We start from the raw sequence: 22,693 nt of genomic DNA, 5'->3' as shown, positions 1-22,693 counted from the left end.
TGATGTAATTTTCCAGGAACTGGGGCCCGCCTTTTTACTGGTCTTAATGGTGGCCTCTCTTTGTCATGTTGAAACATTAAATTTTAATTCCACAAGTCCAGGCAGTTTGATTTCAGGGACACTGTTCTTAATCACCACTAAATTGCCCAATAACAGACAGTGGCTATAGAAACTCTGTCTACAGACCCAAAGAACTAGGTAGATTTTTCATTGTTCAGTGGGCTTGAAATGAGAAGGCTGAACAAAGGGCTGTGAGAGCCTCGCTGGCCTCCTTCCCTAGGGTACCACTCTCAAGCTCCTCAGTGCCACTCCCTCTCTGTTTCCCAAACTTCCCCATTTCAGTCCTGCTGTGTCTGGCCATTCCTCATGCTTCACCCTCTCTGCCATTCAGCCCTCCCTTTCCTGCTGCCACAAAGGAAACTTTCTCTTCTCAAGCTCCTTCTCACCTTCTTTTATTGGATGTTCCACTGCCCCTCTCTCTCTCTCTCTCTTTTTCTCTGTATGCCTGTTCCCATCACTCAGCACATCTCCATCCACACTTCCTGGTTGAGCGGCTGGGCAGCTGGATGTAGTATTCCCCATGATGAGACTGATAATCAACTCCATGGTGGAATCTACTGTGAGCAGCTGAGTAGCTGCCCTAGGTTTGTGGTCTGCTTCCTGTATGTAAGGAGAAGCCTTGGGGAATCATCTCTAACGTATGGCATGCTTGAACCCCGCATGTACCTGTGTCGTTTTTCAGCAGCCTGCCATGCTCTGCCAACCTTGGGACTTACAATGGACTTAAATTAATGGCTTGCCTGTGGTTTGGTAACATTGGGACTGTGTGCCATTTTATCTGTCCACCTTGGGCTTGTTAGCCTCAGCAGCCAGTAGCTGCCTGAATGAAGAGATGCCTCTGGTTTCAGTGGGCCAGGAGCAAGAGGCAGAGCTGAAGCCCAAGGTCAAGGGGCTTTCACACAGCCCTTAAAGCCTGCACTTGGAAATCAGACTTCTAGCCTCCCAAACTGTAATGGAATAAACTTCTGTTTGTCAAGGCCATCATCCCATTTGTGGTATATTCCTGTCAGAGAGGCACTGGGTAACCAAAACACTACCTTTCCATAATAATCTTTACATACCTGACATTTAATCAAGTATGTAAAGATTATTACAGTGATGTGAAGTTCCATATCTCTACATCTGTATCTTGATCCCAGATGTAAATATAATTGTTTTCACCATCAGTTTCATAGGTCACAAGACACTTATTTTTCTGATGACTTTGCTGATTTGATATAGAATTTCCTTTTTATTGCTAACAAAACTGTTCTTAATCATAGAACAAGAGAAGTAGATGAGATGGCAATTACATACATGACTCCATTGGGGTAATAGAAACTCCTTTGAGAGTTATTGGACTGGGCATAGCAGCTGTAGTTTGGTACCCAGTTTCTTAGAAAGTCCATATAAGTGTCTTTATCTTTAAAAAAAAAAAAAAAAGAGGGAGGAGGGGTAGGTTGACTATTTCAAGGAACTATTTTTATTGGAAGGAGTCCTGGTGGCTCATTGGTTAACCATTCAAGTGTTAAAAAAAAAAAAAATCACTGCTGGGTAGTTGATTTGACTCATTAGAGGCCCCTCCCTTGGGTTTCCAAGGCAGTATCACTACGGAAGTAGTTTGCCCCCTTCCTTCCTAGGAGTGGCTGGTGGGTTTGAACCGCCAGCCTTCTGGTTAGCAGTCAAGTGCCTTAGGCACTATGCTACCAGAGCTCCTCCTCAGACTCATGTTGTTGTTGTTGTTGTTATTTGCCATCAAGTCGGCCCCAACTCATAGCGACCCCTCCTTGGGTTTCCGAGGCAATATCACTACGGAAGTAGGAATGCCCAACCTTCCTTCCGAGGAGTGGCTGGTGGGTTTGAACCGCCAGCCTTCTGGTTAGCAGTCAAGTGCCTTAGGCACTATGCTACCAGAGCTCCTCTCAGACTCATAGTGGCCCTATTTACAACAGAAGGGAACACTGCCTGGTCCTACATCATTCCCACAATGCTTGCTATACCTGAGCCCATCGTGGCAGCCACTATGTCAATCCATCTTCTTGAGGGTCTTCGCTGACCTGCCGCTTTAGCAAGCATGATATCCTTCTCCAGTGAAGGTCCCTTCTTATAACATGACCAAAGTAGTGAGACAAGAGACTCCTTCTTGCCATTCTCACTTTCAAGGAGCATGGAGGCTGTACTTCTTCCAGGACAAGTTTGTTCATTCTTCTGGCAGTCTATGATATTTTCAGTATTCTTTGCCATTGTCATAATTCAAAAGCATCAACTCTTCTTTGGCCTTCCTTTTCCATTGTCCAGGTTTCACATGCATATGAAGTGATTGAAAATACCACGGCTTGGTTTAGGTTCACCTTAGTCTTCAAAGTAAAGTTTTTGCTCTTCAGCATTTTAAAATGGCCTCTCTGCAGCAGATTTGCCCAATGTAATATGGTGTCTGATTTCTTGACAGCTGCTGCCATGGATGTTGATTATGGATCCAAGTAAAATGAAACTTTTGACAATTTTAATCTTTTCTCCATTTATCAAGATACTGCTTATCAGTCTAGTTGCGAGGATTTTTCTTTTCTTTATGTTGAGGTATAATTCCTACTGAAGACTGTAGTTTTTGATCTTCATCAGTAAATGCTTCAAGTCGTCTTCACTTTCAGCAAACAAGGTTGTATCATCTGCACATCACAGGCTGTTAATGAGTTTTCCTCCAATTCTGATGACATGTTTTTCTTCATATAGTCTAGGTTCTCAGATTATTTGCTCAGCATACAGATTGAATAAGTATGGTGAAAGGATAAGGTCTTTTCTGTTGGATCACCTTTCTTTGGAAGGGCCTGAATATCTATTTCTTTTGTTGGGCAGGTAGTTGTCTTTCAGATTTCTTGGCATAAACATGTTATTACCTCCATGTGAGTCTCATTAAATAATTATGCTGGAACAATCAGCAAAACCCAGACTATCCTGACAAACATGAATTTTTCTTTTTCAATAGAGTTACAAAGAAACTGATTTCCAGAGCCAAATTTATTCCTCCTAATTGCAAAAAGACAATAAGATACTACTTGTAAAACCATTCCTTAATGACAGGAAAAATAAAAAGATGCCTAGGCACATAGAACAGTTTGAACTGGAGGTCATAAAATACATTCCTGTGAAAAAATGATCTGTTAAATGTTATCCCTAATTTGCTTTTCAAGTCCACATTCCAGACAGAATACATGGAGGAAATGTAATCTTATCACTACTCTAGTTTAAATTAATTTAGTGGTAATTGCCTTTAGAAGAGGCAATCAATCATTCAAGAAATATGTATTTTGTTCCAGGCATTGTTCTCATTGCTGGGAATTCAGAAAGAAACATCATGCACACTGACTATGAACATGATGTTTTGTAATTTTTTTTTTTTTTTAAATAAAGGGAGAACTTAAGGAACACTTGATGTATATGACCTCCTGTCTTACAACACTAATTTGTTGGCCCATCAACACTATCCTCTTACGATTCCCGTTCTACCTCTCAATATATTGTTTTTCTTGTTAGGTGCTGTAGTGTGGGTTCTGACTTAGAACAGTATGAACAGCAGAACAAAACATTGTCCAGTCTGGCACCATCCTCACAATTGTTGCCATATTTGAGCCCACTGTTGTAGCCAGTGTGTCAATTCATCTCACCGAGGGTCTTCCTCTTTTTTGCTGATTTTTACCAAGCATGATATCCTTTTCCACAGACTGGTCTGTCCTGATAGTATGACAAAGGTCCTACAGGCATAGTCTGGCCATTCTCCCTTCTAAGAAACACTCCAGCTGTACTGTTTCCAAGACAGAATTGTTCATTCTTCTGGCAGTCTTCTGGCAGTCCGTGTTGTAGCCAATATTCTGTTCCGACCCCATAATTCAAATGCATCAATTCATCTGTGGTCTTCCTTATTGCCCAGTTTTCATGTGCAAATGAGACTATTGAAGAGACAATGGCTTGGGGCAGGTGCACCTGAGTCTTCAGAGTGATTTATTTGCTCTTTAATACTTTAAAGAGGTGTTTTGCAAAATATGTGCTCATGCAGTAAGTCACCTGATTTCTTGACAGCTGCTTCCACAGCCATTGGTTGTGCATCCAACTAAAAACAAAATCCTTGACACTTTCAATCTTTTCTCCATTTATCATGATGTTGCTTATTGGTCTAGTTGTGAGGATTTTTGTTTTCTTAGGTGTCATCCATACTACAATCTATAGGCTTTGTCTTCTTCAGTAAGTGCTTCAAGTTTTCCCATTCAACAAGCAAGTTTGTGTTGTCTGCATATCACAGGTTGTTGATGAATGGTCCTCCAATCCCAATGTCATATTCTTCTACATATAGTTCAGCTTCTTAGATTATTTGTTTAACATACAGATTGAATAAGTATGGTGAAATGATACAACCCTGATGTTACACCTTTCCTGATTTTAAACCATGTTGTATCCCTTGTTCTATTCAAATGAATACATGTTTGCATGTACATCTCTTGGTATATGTACATGTTCCTCACGAGCATAATTAAGCATCCAGAACTTCCCATTCTTCCCCATTTTATCCATAGCTTTTTTTATGATCTACACAATCAAATGTCTTGGCATAGTCAACAAAATACAGGAAAACATCCTTCTTGTATTGCTTTCAGCTAAGATCCATCTGGAATGAGCAAGGATATCCTTGCTCTACGCTCTCTTATGAATCCAGCTTATATTTCTAGCAGTTCCCTTTAAATATAGTGCTGCAAGGATGTTTTCACAATCTTCAGCAAAATTTTACTTGTGTGTGATATTATAGATATTGTTCAGTAATTTCCACATTCCAAAATTCTTTTTAATAAGATCTCCTTCAGTCTGTCTGCCAGATATTTCTCTTCCAAACTTCTTGGTAAAAATAGGTGAACACTTCCAGAATTGAATATGTTTATTGAAACATCTCAATTGGCATTTCTTCTGTTTCTGGAGCCTTGATTTTGCCAATAAGTTCAGTGTAGCTTGGACTTCTTTCTAGACCATCAACTCATGATCACATGCTACCTCCTGAAATGGTTGAACATTGACTACTATTTTTGGTACAGTAAATCTGTGTACTGCCTCTATCTTCTTTGGTGTTTCCTGCAGTACTCAGTATTTTGCCAATGGAATCGTTCCTTCAGTATTGCAACTTGAAGCTTCTTGTTTATTTCCATTCTTTCAGCTTTAGAAATAGTGAGGGTGTTATTCCTTTTGGTTTTCTAACTCCAGGTCTTTGTTCATTATAATGCTTTACTTTGTTTTGTACAGCTGCCCTTTGATAACTGTTTAGTTCTTTCATTTAATCATTTCTTCTGTTCTCTTTAGCTGTTCTACATTCCAGAGTAAGTTTCATGTCTCTTCTGACATCTGTTTTGATCTTTTCTTTCTTTTTAATGACATTTTGCTTTCTTCATTTATATCCTTGATGTCTCCCTACAACTCCTCTGGTCTTTGGTCATTAGTATTCAATGCATCAAATCAATTTTTGAGATGGTCTCTTCAAATTCAGGTGGGAAGTACCCAGGTTTGTACTTTGGCTCTTGTAGATTTGTTTTAATTTTTTTCAGTTTCAACTTGAACTTGCATATTAACAACTGATGGTCTTTTCTGAATTCAGCACTTGGCCTTGTTCTGACTGATGATATTGAGTGTCTCCACGATCTCTTTCCAGAGATGCAGTCAGTTTTATTCCTGTGTATACTAACTGGTTAGGTCAAGTCCATATGCATAACCACTTTTTATGTTGTTGAAAAAAATGTATTTGCAAGGAATAAGTCATTTACTTGCAAAATTCTATCATGTAATCTCTGGTGTTGTTTCTATCACCAATGACGTATTTACCAACTACTGATTCTTCTTTTTTGTTTCCTATTTTCACATTCAAATCACACATAATTATCAATGCAGCTTGATAATATTTTTTATCAATTTTAAAGTACAGAAGTTGGTAAAAATCTTCAATTTCTTCATTTTTGGCATTATTAATTGGTGCATAAATTCGGATAATAGTCATATTAACTTATCTCCCTTATAGGTATATGGATATATTATCACTGACAGTGTTGTGCTTTACAATAGAACTTGAAATGCTCTTTTAAATGATGAATGTGACACCATTCATCTTCAGTTTGTCATTCCCAGCATAGTAGACAATATTATTATCCATTTAAAAATTCCCAGCGTCAGTCCATTTCAGCTCACTAATGCTTATGATACTGATCTTAATGTGTTCCTTTTCATTTTGATGACTTCCAGTTTTCCTAGATTCATACTTTTTACACTGCACATTATGATTATTAATATATGTTTGCAACTATTTCTTCTCAATTTCAATTTGCCCCAGAACCAAATGAAGTTCCTGAAAGTTTCACTCCATCCATGTCATTAAGGGTAACTCTACTTTGAGGAGGCAGATGAAAGAAACTACTACAAAGTTACATGGACTATATCATTCTCAATAGACAGAAAGTCAAGGGCAGAGGTTATGAGAAAGGAATACTGTTCATTTGTTTTGAGGAAGAGAAAGATTAAGGAATGATGGTGATAGGGGTCTAAGATGAAGTAGGATAGGTATATTCTAGAAAGTTTTTCCACTATTATAAAAAAAAATTATTTTTTATTTTATACATGAGAAGTCATCAAAGTATTGTTGAACAAGGGCTGATGCAATCTAGTAGATGTTCGTAGAAAAGCAGTCTGGTTTCCCGGAAAAAATAAATTGTTAGGGGGTGTCTTATTTACCTCATGCTTCTATAATAGACCAAAATAAGTGAGATGAACTCTGACCATTCTTGCTTCCAAAAAAAATTCTGGCTGTACTTCTTCCAGGACAAATTGTTTTCATTCTTCTGGCAGTCCATGGTATATGCAGTATTCTTCTCCAGCACCACAATTCAAAGGCATCAGCTCTTCTTCATTCCTCCTTATTCATTGTCCAGCTTTCACATGCACATGAAGCAATTGAAAATACCATGGCTTGGCTTAGGCAGACTTTAGTCTTCAAAGTGATATCTTTGCTACTTACTTAACACTATAAAGAGGTCTTTTGCAGCAGACTTGCCCAGTGCAAGACAACATCTGATTTCCTGACTGCTGCATCAATGGATGTGGACTGTGGATCCAAGTAAAATGAAAACACTGACAACTTCAGACTTTTCTCCATTTATCATGATGTTGCTTATTGGTCTAGTTGTGAGGATTTTTGTTTTCTTTGTGTTCATGTAAAAACCATACAGAAGACTATAGTTTTTAATCTCCATCAGTAAGTGCTTCAAGACATCTTCACTTTCATCAAGTAAGGTTGTGTCATCTGTGTATCACAGGTTGTCAATGACTCTTCCTCCAATCCTGATGACATGTTCTTCTTCATATGGCATGGCTTCTCAGATTACTTGTTCAGCATACATATTGAATAAATATGGTAAAAGGATACAATCCTGACATACACCTTTCCTGATTTTACACTATGCAATACCCCCCTGTTCTTTTCGAACAACAGCTTCTTCATCTATCTATAGGTTCCTCATGAGACCAATTAAGTGTTCTGGAATTCCCATTCTTTGCAATGTCATCTGTAATACATTATGACCCACATGTTTGAATGTTATTGCATAGTCAATAAAACACAAGAAGGCATCTTTCTGGTGTTCTTTTCTTTCAGTCAAGATCTTTCTGACATCAGCAATGATATCCCTCATTCCATGTCCTCTTCTGAATCCAGCTTGAATTTCTGGAAGTTCCCTGTCAAGATATTGCTGCCAGCATTTTTTAATTATCTTCAGCAAGGTTTTACTTCTGTATGATATTAATGGTATGGTTTGATAGTTTTCACATTCTATTGGATCCCCTTTCTATGGAATAGGCACAAATATATATCTCTTCCATTTGGGCAGGTAGCTGTCTTCCTAATTTCTTGGGATAAATGAATAAGTGCCCCCATTGCTGCATCCATTTGCTAAAACACCTCGATGGGTATTATATCAATTCTAGGAGCCTTATTTTTCATCAATTCCTTCAGTGCAGCTCAGATTTCTTCCTTCAGTACCATTGGTTCTTGATCATATGCTACCTCCTGAAATAGTTGGACATGGACCAACTATTTTGATACAGTAAGTCGGTGTATTCCTTCCGTCTTCTTTTAATGGTTCCTGCATCATTCAATATTCTGCCTGTGTTGTTGTTGTTGTTGTTTGCCATCAAGTTGGACCTTTAATATTGCAACTCAGGCTTGAATTTTTTCTTCAGTTATTTCAGCTTAAGAAATACCAAGTGTATTCTTTCCTTTTGGTTTTTTAATTCCAGGTCTACGCACATTTCATTGTTGTTGCTGTTATTGTTTGGTATCATTAAGTTGGCTCTGACTCATACTGACCCTATGTACGACAGAATGAAACACTGCCCAGTCCTGCACCAGGCTTACAATCCTTGCTATACGTGAGTCCATTGTTGCATCCACTGTGTCAATCCATCTCTTGAGGACCTTCCCCTTCTTCACTGACCCTCCATTTTACCAAGCATAATATTCTTCTCCAGAGAATGATCCCTTCTGACAACGTGACTAAAGTAGGTAAGACAAAGTCTGACAATTCTCACTTCCAAGGAGCATTCTCACTGCACTTCTTCCAGGACAGATTTGTTAGTCCTTCTTATAATCCATGGTAATTTCAGTATTCTTCTCCAATACCACAACTCAAAAGTGTCAACTCTTCTTAGTCTTCCTTATTCATTGTCCAACTTTCACACACATAAGAGGTGATTGAAAACACGATGGCTGGGCTAGGCACACTTTAGTTTACAAAAAGATGTCTTTGCTTTTCAGCACTTTAAAGAGGTTTTTTGCAGCAGATTTGCTTAGTGGAAAATGTCATCTGCTTTCTTGACTGCTGCTTCCATTGATGTTGATTGTGGAAACAAGTAATATAAAATCTTTGACAACTTCAATCCCTTCTCCATTTATCATGGTGCTGGTTATTGGTCCAGTTGTGAGGATTTCTGTTTCCTTTATCAACATAAGGTGTAATCCATACTACAGACTATAGTCTTTTATCTTCATCAGTAAGTGCTTCAAGTCATCTTCACTTTCAGCAAGCAAGGTTGTGTCATTTCATATTGCAGGTAGTTAATATTTCTTCATCCAACTCCGATGCTGCATTCTTCTTCACATAGTTCAGCTTCTGAACTGACTTGAGGGCACCTAACAATAACGGCAAGATAACAGAAATATCACTAGTGGATGGCCTTAACAAACACAAATTTATTCTCTCACAATTCAGAAGGCTAGAAGTCCGAATTCAGTGTACTAGCTCCAGAGGAAGGGTTTTTTTTTCTTCCCATTTTTTTTTTTTTTTCTCTACCGGCCTTGGGGAAAGTCCTTGTCTTAACACCTGTGGGTTCAGTGTTCCCTGGAGATATCTTCATGTGACTTGGCAGCAATCTTCCCCTGGGTCTAGGAGGTGTCTAGCACAAGGACCTTGGGTCCAAAGGATGAGCTCTGCTCTTGGCTCTTTTCTCGTGGTGATAGTAGTTCCCTTTGAGCTCTTTTGCCTTGTTAAATCACTTTCATACCCCAAAAGAAGTTGACGCAAAATAAAGCCTGTAGATTGTATCTTCTCTCATTTTTATAACTCCTTTTCATCCTGCTTCAATAACATCATAGATGAGGATCTACAATACATAGGATAACTATATTGGATCACAAAGTGGGGGATAATTACATAAATCTGAGAATCATGGCCTAGCTAAGTTAACACATATTTTTGGGAGACAAAACTCAACCCATCATAGGGCTCAAAAGAAAGAAATAGACAGACCAATAAGTAATTACATTAGTCAAGGCAATAGATGATGATATTATGGTTCAAGATGATGGTAGTGTAATGTAGAAAAGGCAACAAATTAAGGATATATTTTAGGGTAAAATGATAGAAATTGATAAAGAATTTAATGGATAAAAGAGACAAAAAGAAAGAACAAAATTTAGAATGACATAAGATTTTGTTTTGAGGAATTATGTCATTGGTTTAGTGATTTGCTGGTATGAAGGGAAAATGGAGAAAGAACACAATTGAGGAAAGATCAATTATTGTATATGCATACTTCGAATTTTGAGATTAAACACTTAGATGGAGATATCAGGCAGGCGGTCCTATGAATTCAGAGAGGAGGTCCAGAGCTAGGATTTACTGTTGGGTTCCCCTTCACCAAGGCTCCCCCAACCCAAGTCAGGGATAACGCCACCCACAATCACTCACGAAAGACGTCTCTTGATGTAAAAGCAGGAGGAGTTTATTCGAAGTTCCAGCGCGCTGGGGCCCGACTCATATCCCACGCAGGGGCAGAGGAGTGGAGCAGCCAGCAACAAAGTTACACAGTATTTAAAGGCAAAACTACAAGGGGGTGGTCAGAGAGAGAGAGTACAGCTGATTGGTAAGTTTAAGTTTGAATTCTCAGAGGGAGTACAAACGATTGGTAAGTTTAAGTTTGAATTCTCCAATTACATGGTATGGTTGAGTTCAGGGCTTAGTCATCCTTGCCTTGCCCCTGTTCCTGGAACTGGGGCCCGCCATTTTGCTGGCCTTAATAGTGACCTTTTATTGCAAAACTATATTAAATATTACATTTCTAATTTCGTATTTACATTTTTAATTCCACATTACAAATTTCAGGAACAGTATTGAGAAAAAGCAGCCACAGTTCTCATACTCAGGGAGCCTACACTTGAATGTGTGACATTAAATTAGGCTAATAAATATCAAATTATAAATTTATAATTTATATAAATTAGATAAATGTTACTGAAATAATATATCAGATCTGTCTTATTTAAGAAATGGAAAGGAAAAACCATGATTGTCTTACAAAGGGAAGAAAGAAGTCAGGGAAAGCTGAATATGTAGAGAAAATGTTTCTATGATAGAAGAGAAGTGATTTGGAGGAATGAAAGATCAGTGTTCATAATGTTGACAAACTCTTTTTCAAAGTGAAGGGAAAAAAAAAACCTCAAAGCATTTAATGGGGCGAACTTATTGAAAATACTGAGTTAAGTTCTTCAATGTCCAGAGGGACTTCAAAATTCAAATAACAATCGACAGTCTTCTAGAAGACACCCATCAGGGATAGAGAGGAAACATATGGTGCAGAGTGAGTGCATAGCTGAGAGGGTGGTTATTTTAAGAAGCTGGACCAGGTTACGTATATAGAAAAATGTTAGCCTCAGGAGTTGCCTAGCGAGGCTAGAATGAAAAAAAGATGAAGTATAAAACCAAAAGGAAGCTAAAATGTGAAACTGCTTTAACATGTGGGAATAATTAGATCAGACATGAATTCCACTTTTTTTTTTTTTAATCTGTTTACATTACAAGAGTCCTTGGGGTGTGGAAAATGGTTGGTAGTTAAACAATTTGGCTATTTGAACCCATCCAGATATGTCTTGTAAGGCAGCTCTGGCAGTCTTCTTTTCAAAGATTACAGCTTCAAAACCCTATGGAGTACAGTTCTACTGTGACACACATGAGGTCACCTTGAGTCAGAACAGACTCATTGGCAGCTAACAACAACAAAATTATAAGAGCCCTGAAATCTTTTGTGATCAAAAAAAGGACTGGATCTCAAAGTAGGGAAATAGTGTGAAAAAGTATCCATCAATTTTTCTGTCATGGGACTTTTTATCCCTTTTAATTTTAAGCTTAGTTATTTAGCCTTCTTCTGATCTTTAGAAAGGAGGTTCTAAGAAGAGAAAACAATACTCAGTATATTCAGGAAGTGAAGTACACATTAAATGAATCATTAACCAACTAATTGAAAATGAATAAATGTGTGGAAAATACTGAGCTAATGTTGGAGGCTAATGATGAGGAAGCCTGAAGGGGCCCCTCACTGAAAACTATAAAACCTTCACAAGCTAACAGGAGTCATTAAAGTAGACTTTAATCTTAGTGACTAACTCACTGTTTATTCCTCCTTTATCATTTTCTTTCAAGTAAATAGTATAGCCAGCCTTTTTCCACAGGTGCTGAGTTTTTAGATTTACTATTCCCAATTACATATTCATTGAAGCATAATTCTTTCCTGCAATTAGTTTTAGCTGAGAACCGTAGCCTATACCAAGATGACCCTGAGAAAGGAGAGCCTGAGCCTTGGAGCAACCAAGATAAAGGAGGCAATGGAGATATCCCTGGCAGCTGGCAGGCCAAGAGGCCTGAGGACGCCCACTCCCACACTCTCCCCCCTTGTAGAGTTAATCTCTGGGCAGGTGTGGGGAACCTGAAGGACACTTCTCCTGACCAGGGATGGTTTTTATCACTGACCAGAAGAACAGAGAGGTCACCAAGCAACAGCAACTCATCTCAATAACAAGAAGGAAACATCATCAGCATTCCTCAAATCCTCCTATCCCTTCAGCCCAATTCACTTTAAAAACCCTAATAATTCCCCAGGTCAGAAAGACAGATACTTTAAAGATTCTCACTGTCTCCTTGGTTATAGATAGATACTCAATAAACCTTTTGCTTTCTCTCTTCAAACTGTTCTGATCATTGGCTGTTTGTGACAGGGGATAAGGACCTTGTTTTCCTACAATAATGGTTTTTCAGACTAAGTCCCTGAGTCACAACAGCACCACAGGTGAAGTGAACATCTTAGGCAGTCAAAGTTCCTGTGGGAAATTATTAGTAAAGTTTCCATAAATAAATATTCCTCTCTGCCTGTTACTGAAGAAGAAAAAGTAATTGTGGTTTATGTCAACTGGAGCAGGAGAAAACAGGAACATCTTCGCAAATACTATTTAGAGGAAAAATACACTTCAAAGGAAATGGATGGGTACAAACTTCAAAATGGAAATGGATGGGTACAAAGTGACTATTTTATTGCACTTATTAGACTTAAAGCCCAAAGATTACTCTTCACTTCAAATGCTAATGAACTGGGTGGAAGAAAATAACGATTATTTAGCTTAAAATTTTCAGGTGCAGCATGCTCAGCAATATGACTGGGGGAATGCTCCAGACATCAGATCTTAGAATGTATCTTCTGAAAATATCTCCATACCTCGATGGCGAATGAATAGTGAATTTTAAATGAAATGAGGAGGAGATCATTCTTTCCATGTAGAAGTATGCCTCTAAAGAACAGAGTTCTCTCAACTCTCTCACTGCTGTGGAGTGGCATCCGACTCATAGCGACCCCTTCTTGGGTTTCTGAGGCGATATCACTACAGAAGTAGATTGCCTAACCTTCTATCCGAGGAGTGGCCGGTGGGTTTGAATGGCCAGCCTTCTGGTTAGCAGTCAAATGCCTTAGGCACTATGCCACCAGAGCTCTCAACACAGACACATTAGTGTAAAATGGCCTTAAGAATTATATGATAAGGATATAGAAACAAAATCTTAAACATAATAATAAATAAACCTTACACAGTCAACTTGTTAGGTATATTTCCCAGGAAAGTATGAAGTTTCACATGAGCAAGCAGTTTCTAAAGAAACAGCCTTAGTGCTAATTCTTATTACCAGCTCTGGCTCCACTAAATATTTTACATCAACCTACGCATTTTTATAACCCGTTTTGAAAAGTATACATTGTAAGAAATCTTTTTAGCCCATTGATGTAGTGATTAAAGTATTTGGCTGCTAATCAAAAGATCAACATTTTAAATCTACCAGCCAATCTGTGGGAGAAAGAGGAAACGGTGTGCTTCTGAAAAGATTAACAGCCTTGGAAACCCTAAGGGGCAGTTCTGCTCTGTCCTAAAATGGGTTACTATGAGTGGGAATTGACTTTGGTTTTAAGCAAATAAAAGGCTTTGTATCCACTGGAAGCCTTTCCCCACTTCTTTAGCCTAAGGCATTTGACTGCTAATCAGTAAGTTGGTGGTTCAAAGCCACCAGCCACTCTGGGGAAGGATGACTGGGCATTCTACTTCCTAGAGATTGATTGCCTCAGAAACCTAAAGGGGATTGCTATGAGTCAGAATCAACTTGATGCCAGTGAGTTTGGTTTTGGATTTTGTGACCTCAAATTTGTGACTAACCAATTAATGGTGATTTCTTTGTTTCTTACCATATATCTGTCTTGCTCCAGACCCATTCTCTGAAATCACCATATTTTCTCTTACATGAGGTGGTGGTTTCCCATCCAGCTGTCTCTCTAATGCTGAATAAATCCTCTGAATATATTTTTCTCTTATGAACAAGAAAGACAGAATAAACAAGCTTTTCTCTTGAACTTTTATAGCCACTTTCAGAGTTTTTGTTTGTTTTTTTCTTCTCTCTGTTTCTCAATAAAAACTCAATAAATGAGAAACCTAGTAATAGGCTTTCCTATATTATTTCCATTTTGGGGAAGGGAGAAGACAGAAAAAAATTTATTAGTACCTAGGGATACTAGTATAAATACTTAAACATTATTTTGATTTATCTTTAAAATATTTGAATTTCAAATCTACATTTATTTGACTTCAAGGTTGGCATTATTTTTTCTTTTATTCTTCAAGTGTTCTGTTGTAAAATATATACTCAGTGTTGTATTTCTTCATTACAATAATCACTTCCTCAGGCTTTGTTGTTGTTGTTGTTATGTGCCGTCGAGTCGGCCCCGACTCATAGCGACCCCTCCTTGGGTTTCCGAGGCAGTATCACTACGGAAGTAGGATTGCCCAACCTTCCTTCCGAGGAGTGGCTGGTGGGTTTGAACCGCCAGCCTTCTGGTTAGCAGTCAAGTGCTTTAGCCACTATGCTACCAGAGCTCCTCAGGCTTATTTCTATATAAATACAGATAACAGTATCTACATTTTATAGCAGAGAGGTAAGGTAAATTTCTCAAGTTCTTAGAGCATGTGTCAGACTTGGACAGAAACACAGGTCTGCATATTTTAAATACCGGCTGTCTTAGCCAATAAAGCTCCCTATAAAAATAGATAGGATTCCATTTACAACTAGTAGTTCCAGAAGTAGGTATTAAATCAAGTAAGATTTAATAAGTTAGGTCTTAAAGTAAGGTCTTTAATCAAGTAAGATTCAATACTGGGCTCCAACAGGTCTCCGGCTCCATGTATCAGAACTTCCTCAAGATAGATAGGAATCTGTTCTAAAATCTTAATTAGTTCTTACTTTAATTGTACCTATTTCTTCTTTAAATCCCCAGTTTGTTATTTGGGAATTTTAATTCTATCTACATCAAAGAGCAAATCTAAATTTATGAGGCTTGTTACAATAATTGAGTTTTATAATTTGTGTTTTATACATTTTTTTACTTACTTTCTTTTTTCTGCATGTTAGCATATAAACTCTATTAATACAAATGGCTTTACTGCTTCTTTTGGTCATGTATGAAGACAGGTATACTTGAGCTAGAAAAGACATATAAAAGATCTAGTAGATAACGAAAAACAAATAGAAGATTAAAACTCAAAACTCACTGCTGTCGAGTAAGATCCAACTCATAGCGACCCCTCCTTGGGTTTCCAAGGCGATATCACTACGGAAGTAGACTGCCCAACTTTCCTTCCGAGGAGTGGCTGGTGGGTTTGAACCACCAGCCTTCTGGTTAGCAATCAAATGCCTTACACATTATGCCATCAGAGCGCTCATCTTAATACACCGGTAATATTATTCATGGTCAATCTTCTCACTTAGATGCTAATGACATGGATCTAAAGACATCCCTTACAGGTGTAGAGAATTCTTTGGTAGATCCACAAAGAATTTATGCTTGTAAGCCAATGCTCTCTTGTGGCATCATATTGGAATAAGAAAGAATAGTGGAGAGTGAGGTGGACAAGTTATTCAAATACTCTGTGGCTATTTTTATATAAGAAGACTTGATGGTACAGTGGTTAAAAGCATGGCTGATGGTGAAAAGCTTGGTGTTTTTAACCAACTCACTGCCTCTGAAGGAGAAAAGACCTGGGAATTTGCTCTCAAAAAGATTTCTATGTAGAAAACTGTATAGGGCAGTTCTACTCTGCCTTATAGGATTGGTTAGAGTTGGAGTCTATTCAATAGCAAACAATAAAAATATGTTTATCAGACAATAGGTGTAAAAGACATTAAGAAGGACATTTCCCCGGCAGCTTGAGCACCAGGTCAAATTTCCACATTATACATTACTGCTTTGGTTGAATAATGCTACTCTCATTTCTTGAAAAATCAGAATAATCAAGAACATTTAGTGATTTACTCAATGTCAAGAGGAAGGATGGATGCATACTCAAGGGTTTTTCATGAAAAATGGCAAGGTAGTTTTGGCTTTAAGGAGAAAAAGTGCTGATTTTGTTTGAATGGGAGTTGTGGACCGAGACATAAGTTGCTATGTGTTGAGAAAACCAACATATAAGATGTGTTGCCTGTCAGATAAATCAAACTTCAGGAGCATTGTTATATTATTATGTTGTCCAGATAAGTGCTAGGTGGCTATCTTCTTAATCCAGGTATTCAGTAAACATTTTGAGTGCCATCTATCTGACAGACATATTTTCAATGTGAGAATACAGATGTGAGCAAGAACTGTTGTTTGGACTTAAGAACTAATGATAAAAATGCACATATGGAGAGATGAATGCAATTAAATGCTTTCCTTTCCTTGAATTGCCTTGTGTGCTTTTGAGTCAATTCAGACTCATAGTGACCGTATTTGTCAGAGTAGAACTGCCTCATAGGGTTTCCTAGGCGGTAATCTTCATGGGAGCAAATGGCCAGTTCTTTTCTCCCACACAGTGGCTGGTAAAATCAAACTACTGACTTTGCAGTTAACAACCAAGAGCTTAACCATTGCGGTACCAAAGCATCTTATTCCTTAAAATATCAATAAAACAAAACAAAACAAACCCAAACTCACCACTGTCCAGTCGGTCCCGACTCATAGCAACCTCTTCTTGGGTTTCCAAGGCAGTGTCTCTACAGAACTAGATTGCCCAGTCTTCCTTCTGAGGAGTTCCTGGTGGGTTTGAGCTGCCCACTTTCTGGTTAGCAGTCAAATGCCTTAAATATGTGAAAATGCAAGGTGAATGAGGAACCAAAGGAGGAATGCCAGAATTCTTATGTAAAGTGCTATCTTCAAAGTGATATCTTCAAAGAAGAAGGAGTCTTATCCAGAAAAACAAGTCAGATGAAAAACAGTATCTGATGATGATGAATTTAGATGAAGAAAGACATTGAGTTGTAAAGTTGCATGGTTCATTTACAGAAATGCAAGATATCAAAATATCTGTTTGCTATACTAACTGTACTATGTATGATGCAATGCCTTAGGCATTTGAGTGTTAACCAGAAGGTTGATGATTCAAATCCACCAGCTGCTCCATGGAAGGAAGATGGGGCAATCTACTTCTTTAAAGATTTACTGCCTCAGAAACCCAAAGCTGGTCGCTACGAGTCAGAATTGACTCGATGGACTGCAGTAAAGTTTTTTTTTTTTTTTTTTTTAAATCATAAGACTTGGAAGACAAAAAGAATGAGAGTTTTTAAGAGTTATAACTGTACTAATGAGTTCTGATTTTATTTAAGAAAGAATATGTAACCAATCATAATTTTTAAAAGGGAACATATGATTCAGTATACATTTAAAAACTTATTGAAGTCCCAATGGACTAGTAAATGAGAGGTTATATACTAACAAGAAGATAAGTTAAGAACCAATGTCAAAACTCAATTTGAGAGATGCAAAGAGGTCACCTTGACATTTATATAATATGCTTGGTTTGAAATATATGTACCATAATAATTTCAGCAAGGCAGTGTAACTTTTGCTGTTGTTGTTATGTGCTGTCGAGTTGGACCAGGCTCATAGCGACCCCTCCTTGGGTTTCCAAGGCAGTATTAGTACGGAAGTAGATTGTCCAATCTTACTTCTGAGGAGTGGCTGGTGGGTTTGAATCACCAGCCTTCTGGTTAGCAGTCAAGTGCCTTAGACACTAGGCTACCAGAGCGTTTAGTGTAGCTTAGGGATTTAAAAAAAAAACATTGAAATTAGAAACTCTGATGCCTGTCATACATCACTATTTGAAATTGGCATGTTACTTAATCATTAATTACTTACTGGTAAAAATAATTATAGTCATACATTTCTCTTAGTTTTGATGTGTAAATGAAATATTTCATATGATATATTCATCATTTAACAAATATTAGTTGTTGCTTTGATTTTGATAATGATTGTAAATGTTGATAAATGGAGACATTTTTTATCTCAGTGGAACCAGTCCATCGACCTAACCCTGCTGACAATAATTCTTAAAAAAAAAAAAAATAAAGTATGAATGGATAATGATCAAAGATTCTGAAGTCACAGAAAATGCTGACACAAATTGCAACATAGGAGGAAATTCTGGGCCAGAACAAATTCCAAACGGAATAGAGAGGAGTAAGGAAGTAGACTTAGCATGACAGATGGCTTGATGGAATGGTAGGAGCCTCAAAAAATAAGTATGTTCTTTATGCATAATTTTAGAATTGGGAAACTTAGAGCTGCCAATCTAACCTCCAGAATATACAGAACATGCCATTTTAATACTTGTGAATTTTGGAAGTAGATCACCTCGCCATTCTTACTAGTCTGCCTCAGTGTAGGAGCTCCGCTGAAACTTGTTCAGCATCATGGCACAGTGTATGCCTTCACTGACAGATGAGTGGGGACTGAACATGTGATACCATTGGCAGGGAGTAGAACACACACAAAGAAGACTAGTCTCCAACATGGAAGGCAAGAATTCTATCCCTGAACCACCACTGCCCCCCAAATAAATGCTTGTTGTTGTTGTTGTTAAGTGCCGTTGAGTTGGCCCCGACTCATAGCGACCCCTCCTTGGGTTTCCAAGGCGGTATCACTACGGAAGTAGATTGCCCCACCTTCCTTCCGAGGAGTGGCTGGTGAGTTTGAACCACCAGCCTTCTGGTTAGGAATGAAAATATGATTGAAAGGTCAACCTTAATCTTGAAGACACTGTTAGGTTTCTTTATGGGGCAGTTTTACCCTGACCTGTACAGTTGCTATGAGAATCTACTCTAAGGCAGCAGGTTTCCTTTTTATCTATCTATCTATCTATCGATCGATTTATTAAAGAACTTGGAGCAGTCCCTGGATGGTCGAAATGGTTAAGTGCTCAGGTACTAACCTAAGATGTGTAGTTCATATCAATTCAGACGTGCCTGGGATGAACAGCCTGGAAATCTGCTTCTGAAAGTTCATAGTCTTCAAAACCCTGTGGAGCACAGTTCTATGACACACATGAGTTCATCATAAATTGCACTCAATGACAACTGTATTTATTTATTTAAAGAATCAGGAGATGGCCATCCTTTTTAGTTTGTCAAATGAAGTATCACTGAATTGTTGCCTGGGAATCTACAAAGGAGGATCTTCATTGCCCACACTCTTCTTTACAACAAAATACTCAGCTAGCTAACAATGAGCAAATAAGGTATTTTACCACAAGCTGGATATGGAAAGTTCTGGGGAAGGTTTGGGAGAAAATGGCATGCAGATACAATAAAATAATAGTAATAAAAATAGTTCCAGGGTGCTGAGAGACTTGATAAGGTTCGACTAGTCCTTCACATGAGCAAGAAGCTGGATAATTTGTTATCAAAGTCCAACAAGTAGACATTTAAAGGTAAGATCAAATAGGTGGGAGAACAGCAGCTATTCTTTAGAGGCCAATTCAGAAGATTATAGAGTCAGAGAAACAAAGTTTCCTTCTCGAGGTTTTTAGTTGTGCCTCGGGTAGTCTCAGACATGTCTCATAAAGCAGTGAGTATTAAGGAATGGGATCAAAAAGTATGAAGAAGAGAACAAGGCCAAGATGCCCAATACTACAGAATATTGTGTTATAATTAATATCTAAGCTAATACAGGTTTATCAAAAATACATACACTGGAGAAAAAGAGACATATCTGGCTTTTTTTTTAATCAGATGATATAATCACATAATTATAAAGCAGGAAAGTCAATAGACTATTTCAAGCTCAACACAAAATAAATATTTTATGCCACAAAAAAACCAAAGTCACTGTCATTCAGTCATTTCAGACTCATAGAAACCCCCACTGGGTTTCCAAGGTGGTAGGTAAATCTTTATGAAAGTAGAATCCTTTCACAGCAGCTGGTAGGTTTAAACCACTAATCTTCTGGTTAGCAGTCAAATGCCTCAGCCACTGCACCACCAGAGATCCTTAATACTTTATACAGCAGTAATTATTTGGAAAATAGCTTAGAAAAAAATCATTCAAAATGTTGATAAAAATGTATAAGTACCCAGAATAAATGTAGGAAATGTTTATTGTATATTGTTATTGGAATGATAACTGTTCTCCTGAACAATCTGTAAGTTCAATGCAATTCTAATCAAACTACCAATATGATTTTTATTGTGTTTTACATACTGGATTTTAAAACTTACTTGGAAAAAAACGTGTAAAATTTGAATGATGATTTAAAGGAAATATTGGGCAATTAGTTTTCAATTTATATATACAAAAACAGAATAATCATGGCTGTTGTTTTGAAACAGAACAGACATAGAGTCAAGAAATAGTCCCATATTTTCATGATAATTTAATTTAAAATACATGTAGTCTTTCAAAGCACTACAGGAACCATCAGCCCAATATTTAATACAGAGCACAGGAAAATTATTATATGTTTGAGAATAATTCATTGAAACCCCTAGCCCACCCAGATCCCAAAACTGAATTCCATATGGAATGAAGATTCTTTCTTTATCTATACCATTCTCTAGCGACAGGTCTAGCTCTATTTCTCTATATACATCTCTATGTCTGTCTCTTCTCCCATTTATTTTTCACTATTTCTTAAGAATAAAAGTAAAAATCTTAAATAAAAAATAGAAGTTCACTATGTAATAATACATAAAAATAATATACAGATCATATATTTTTATATGACAAATTTAACAATGTTAAAAGACAAGAGAAGAAAATACATGCATTGGATACAAAAAGACAAAAAGATTGTCTTAAATTAAATTAAATTAACTCATTGTATTAATTTATTTGTTGCCTATTTTCCTTATTTCTATATATTTTCACATATAAAATATTCCCTGGCCTACCAGCCACATCTTCAAAAAAGAAGCTCTGGTAGCGTAGTGCCTAAGACATTTGACTGCTAACCAGAAAGCTGGTGGTTCAGACCCACCAGCCACTCCTCAGAAGGAAGGTAGGACAATCTAGTTCCATAGGGATACCGTCTTGGAAACCCAAGGAGGGTTCGCAATGAGTCAGGTCTGACTCGATGGCATATAACAATAACAACAACAACCAGTCACATTGAGAATCATCCTCTCTACCTTGTGGAGAGTTAATTAAAGGTTCTGAGAACAATAATGCTAGGCTAATTGCCCCTTTTGGGAACTTGCCCTATTCCACCTCTTCTTCCAATAAGCTCAGCTCATATAAGCAGAGGTAGCATCTATGCCTACAGTCTCCCTGAAAGGGAACAGAACAAAGGTGATGCATGGATTGATGTGCTTCCTCTCAGCTCCACTTGAGTAAGTATCTGAGATCTAGGATCAGCTAGATCAGTACACCCAATGGTATACTGATGCTGGCTTACAATACCTTTGCTAAGTTGACTGAACACATTTCTTTTCAGGTCTGCATTCAGTGACATTACTTTGGCAGCTGGAAATCGGTCATAGTGGGAGTATTTAAACCACAGAGATTGGCTGCTGGTGCAAATCAGGACATCTTTATTAAAAAAAGTTTATTATTAAACATTTACTAACACTCCACTGGTTATACCTAATCAAAAGCCCTTGCCCAAGTATTAGAAGAAGACTTTCCCCTCAGTTGCCACCTTTAAACTCCAGCTCTACCCTGCATTCTGTCTCTGGCCCCTAACTTAAACATTCAAGACTCTGCTCCAGATGGGTGACATTTTAATGTTAATAAACTTGTTCCCAGATAAAGATTCTTAGCCCCAGCTTAACCATCACATTTGTATTTGTGAGATCCTGGTGAATCTGATGCTATTCTCAGCCCTGACCCCAGGATTCAGCAGGATATTCGGACCCTCCAACAAAAGTTAGAGACACGTTCCCCACATGTAGGTAGAGAAAGAGTGAACTGGTAAATTAAAAAGGGCATTGGGAAATCTCCCAATCTGAAAGAAACTACCCCTGTGATTGAATATGTTAAATTATTTCTTATTTCATGTACTTAATATATGCTGTGCTACAAATACAATGATAAACCTTTGACATGTATTTTCTTATGTTGCTGTTATTGTGTTTGTATCAAACACCTGGATCTCAGATCATTTAAGTGGCTCCCTCAAGATCACAATATTTCTATTAATGTCTTCTGAATTTGGAATGTAACCAGTCTAGGAATACGCTTTCACATGTCTCATCAGGTTTTTCTGCATGTACTATGGTGTACATAGGCTCTTGTTCCAGAAATTCCTTGGAAGGAAGAGTGGGCAATCTGCTTCTGTAGAGATTCTGCCTTGGAAACCCAAGGAGGGGTCACTGAGTCTACTTGACTCGGCGGCAGTGAGTTTTTATGGTTTGTTTTTTTGTTCCAGAAATGTTTTCTTTTCCTTTCTTTTTTTTTTTTTAATTAGGATTTGGGTGAAGATTTACAGAGTAAATTCACTTTTCATACAGCAGTTCACATATACTTTGTCTCA

The 22,693-nt window shown here is 37.7% G+C and overlaps 1 pseudogene; it reads right to left on the bottom strand.

Annotated features, from left to right (window-relative positions):
- Positions 1-22,693, bottom strand: part of LOC103210108 — a 113,597-nt pseudogene that overhangs the window by 23,251 nt on the left and 67,653 nt on the right.

Source organism: Orycteropus afer, unplaced genomic scaffold, assembly GCF_000298275.1.
Source record: "Orycteropus afer afer isolate SDZICR_OR568_19922 unplaced genomic scaffold, OryAfe1.0 scaffold00014, whole genome shotgun sequence".
Lineage (NCBI taxonomy): Eukaryota > Metazoa > Chordata > Mammalia > Tubulidentata > Orycteropodidae > Orycteropus > Orycteropus afer.
This window is presented reverse-complemented; position numbering and strand designations above follow the sequence as displayed.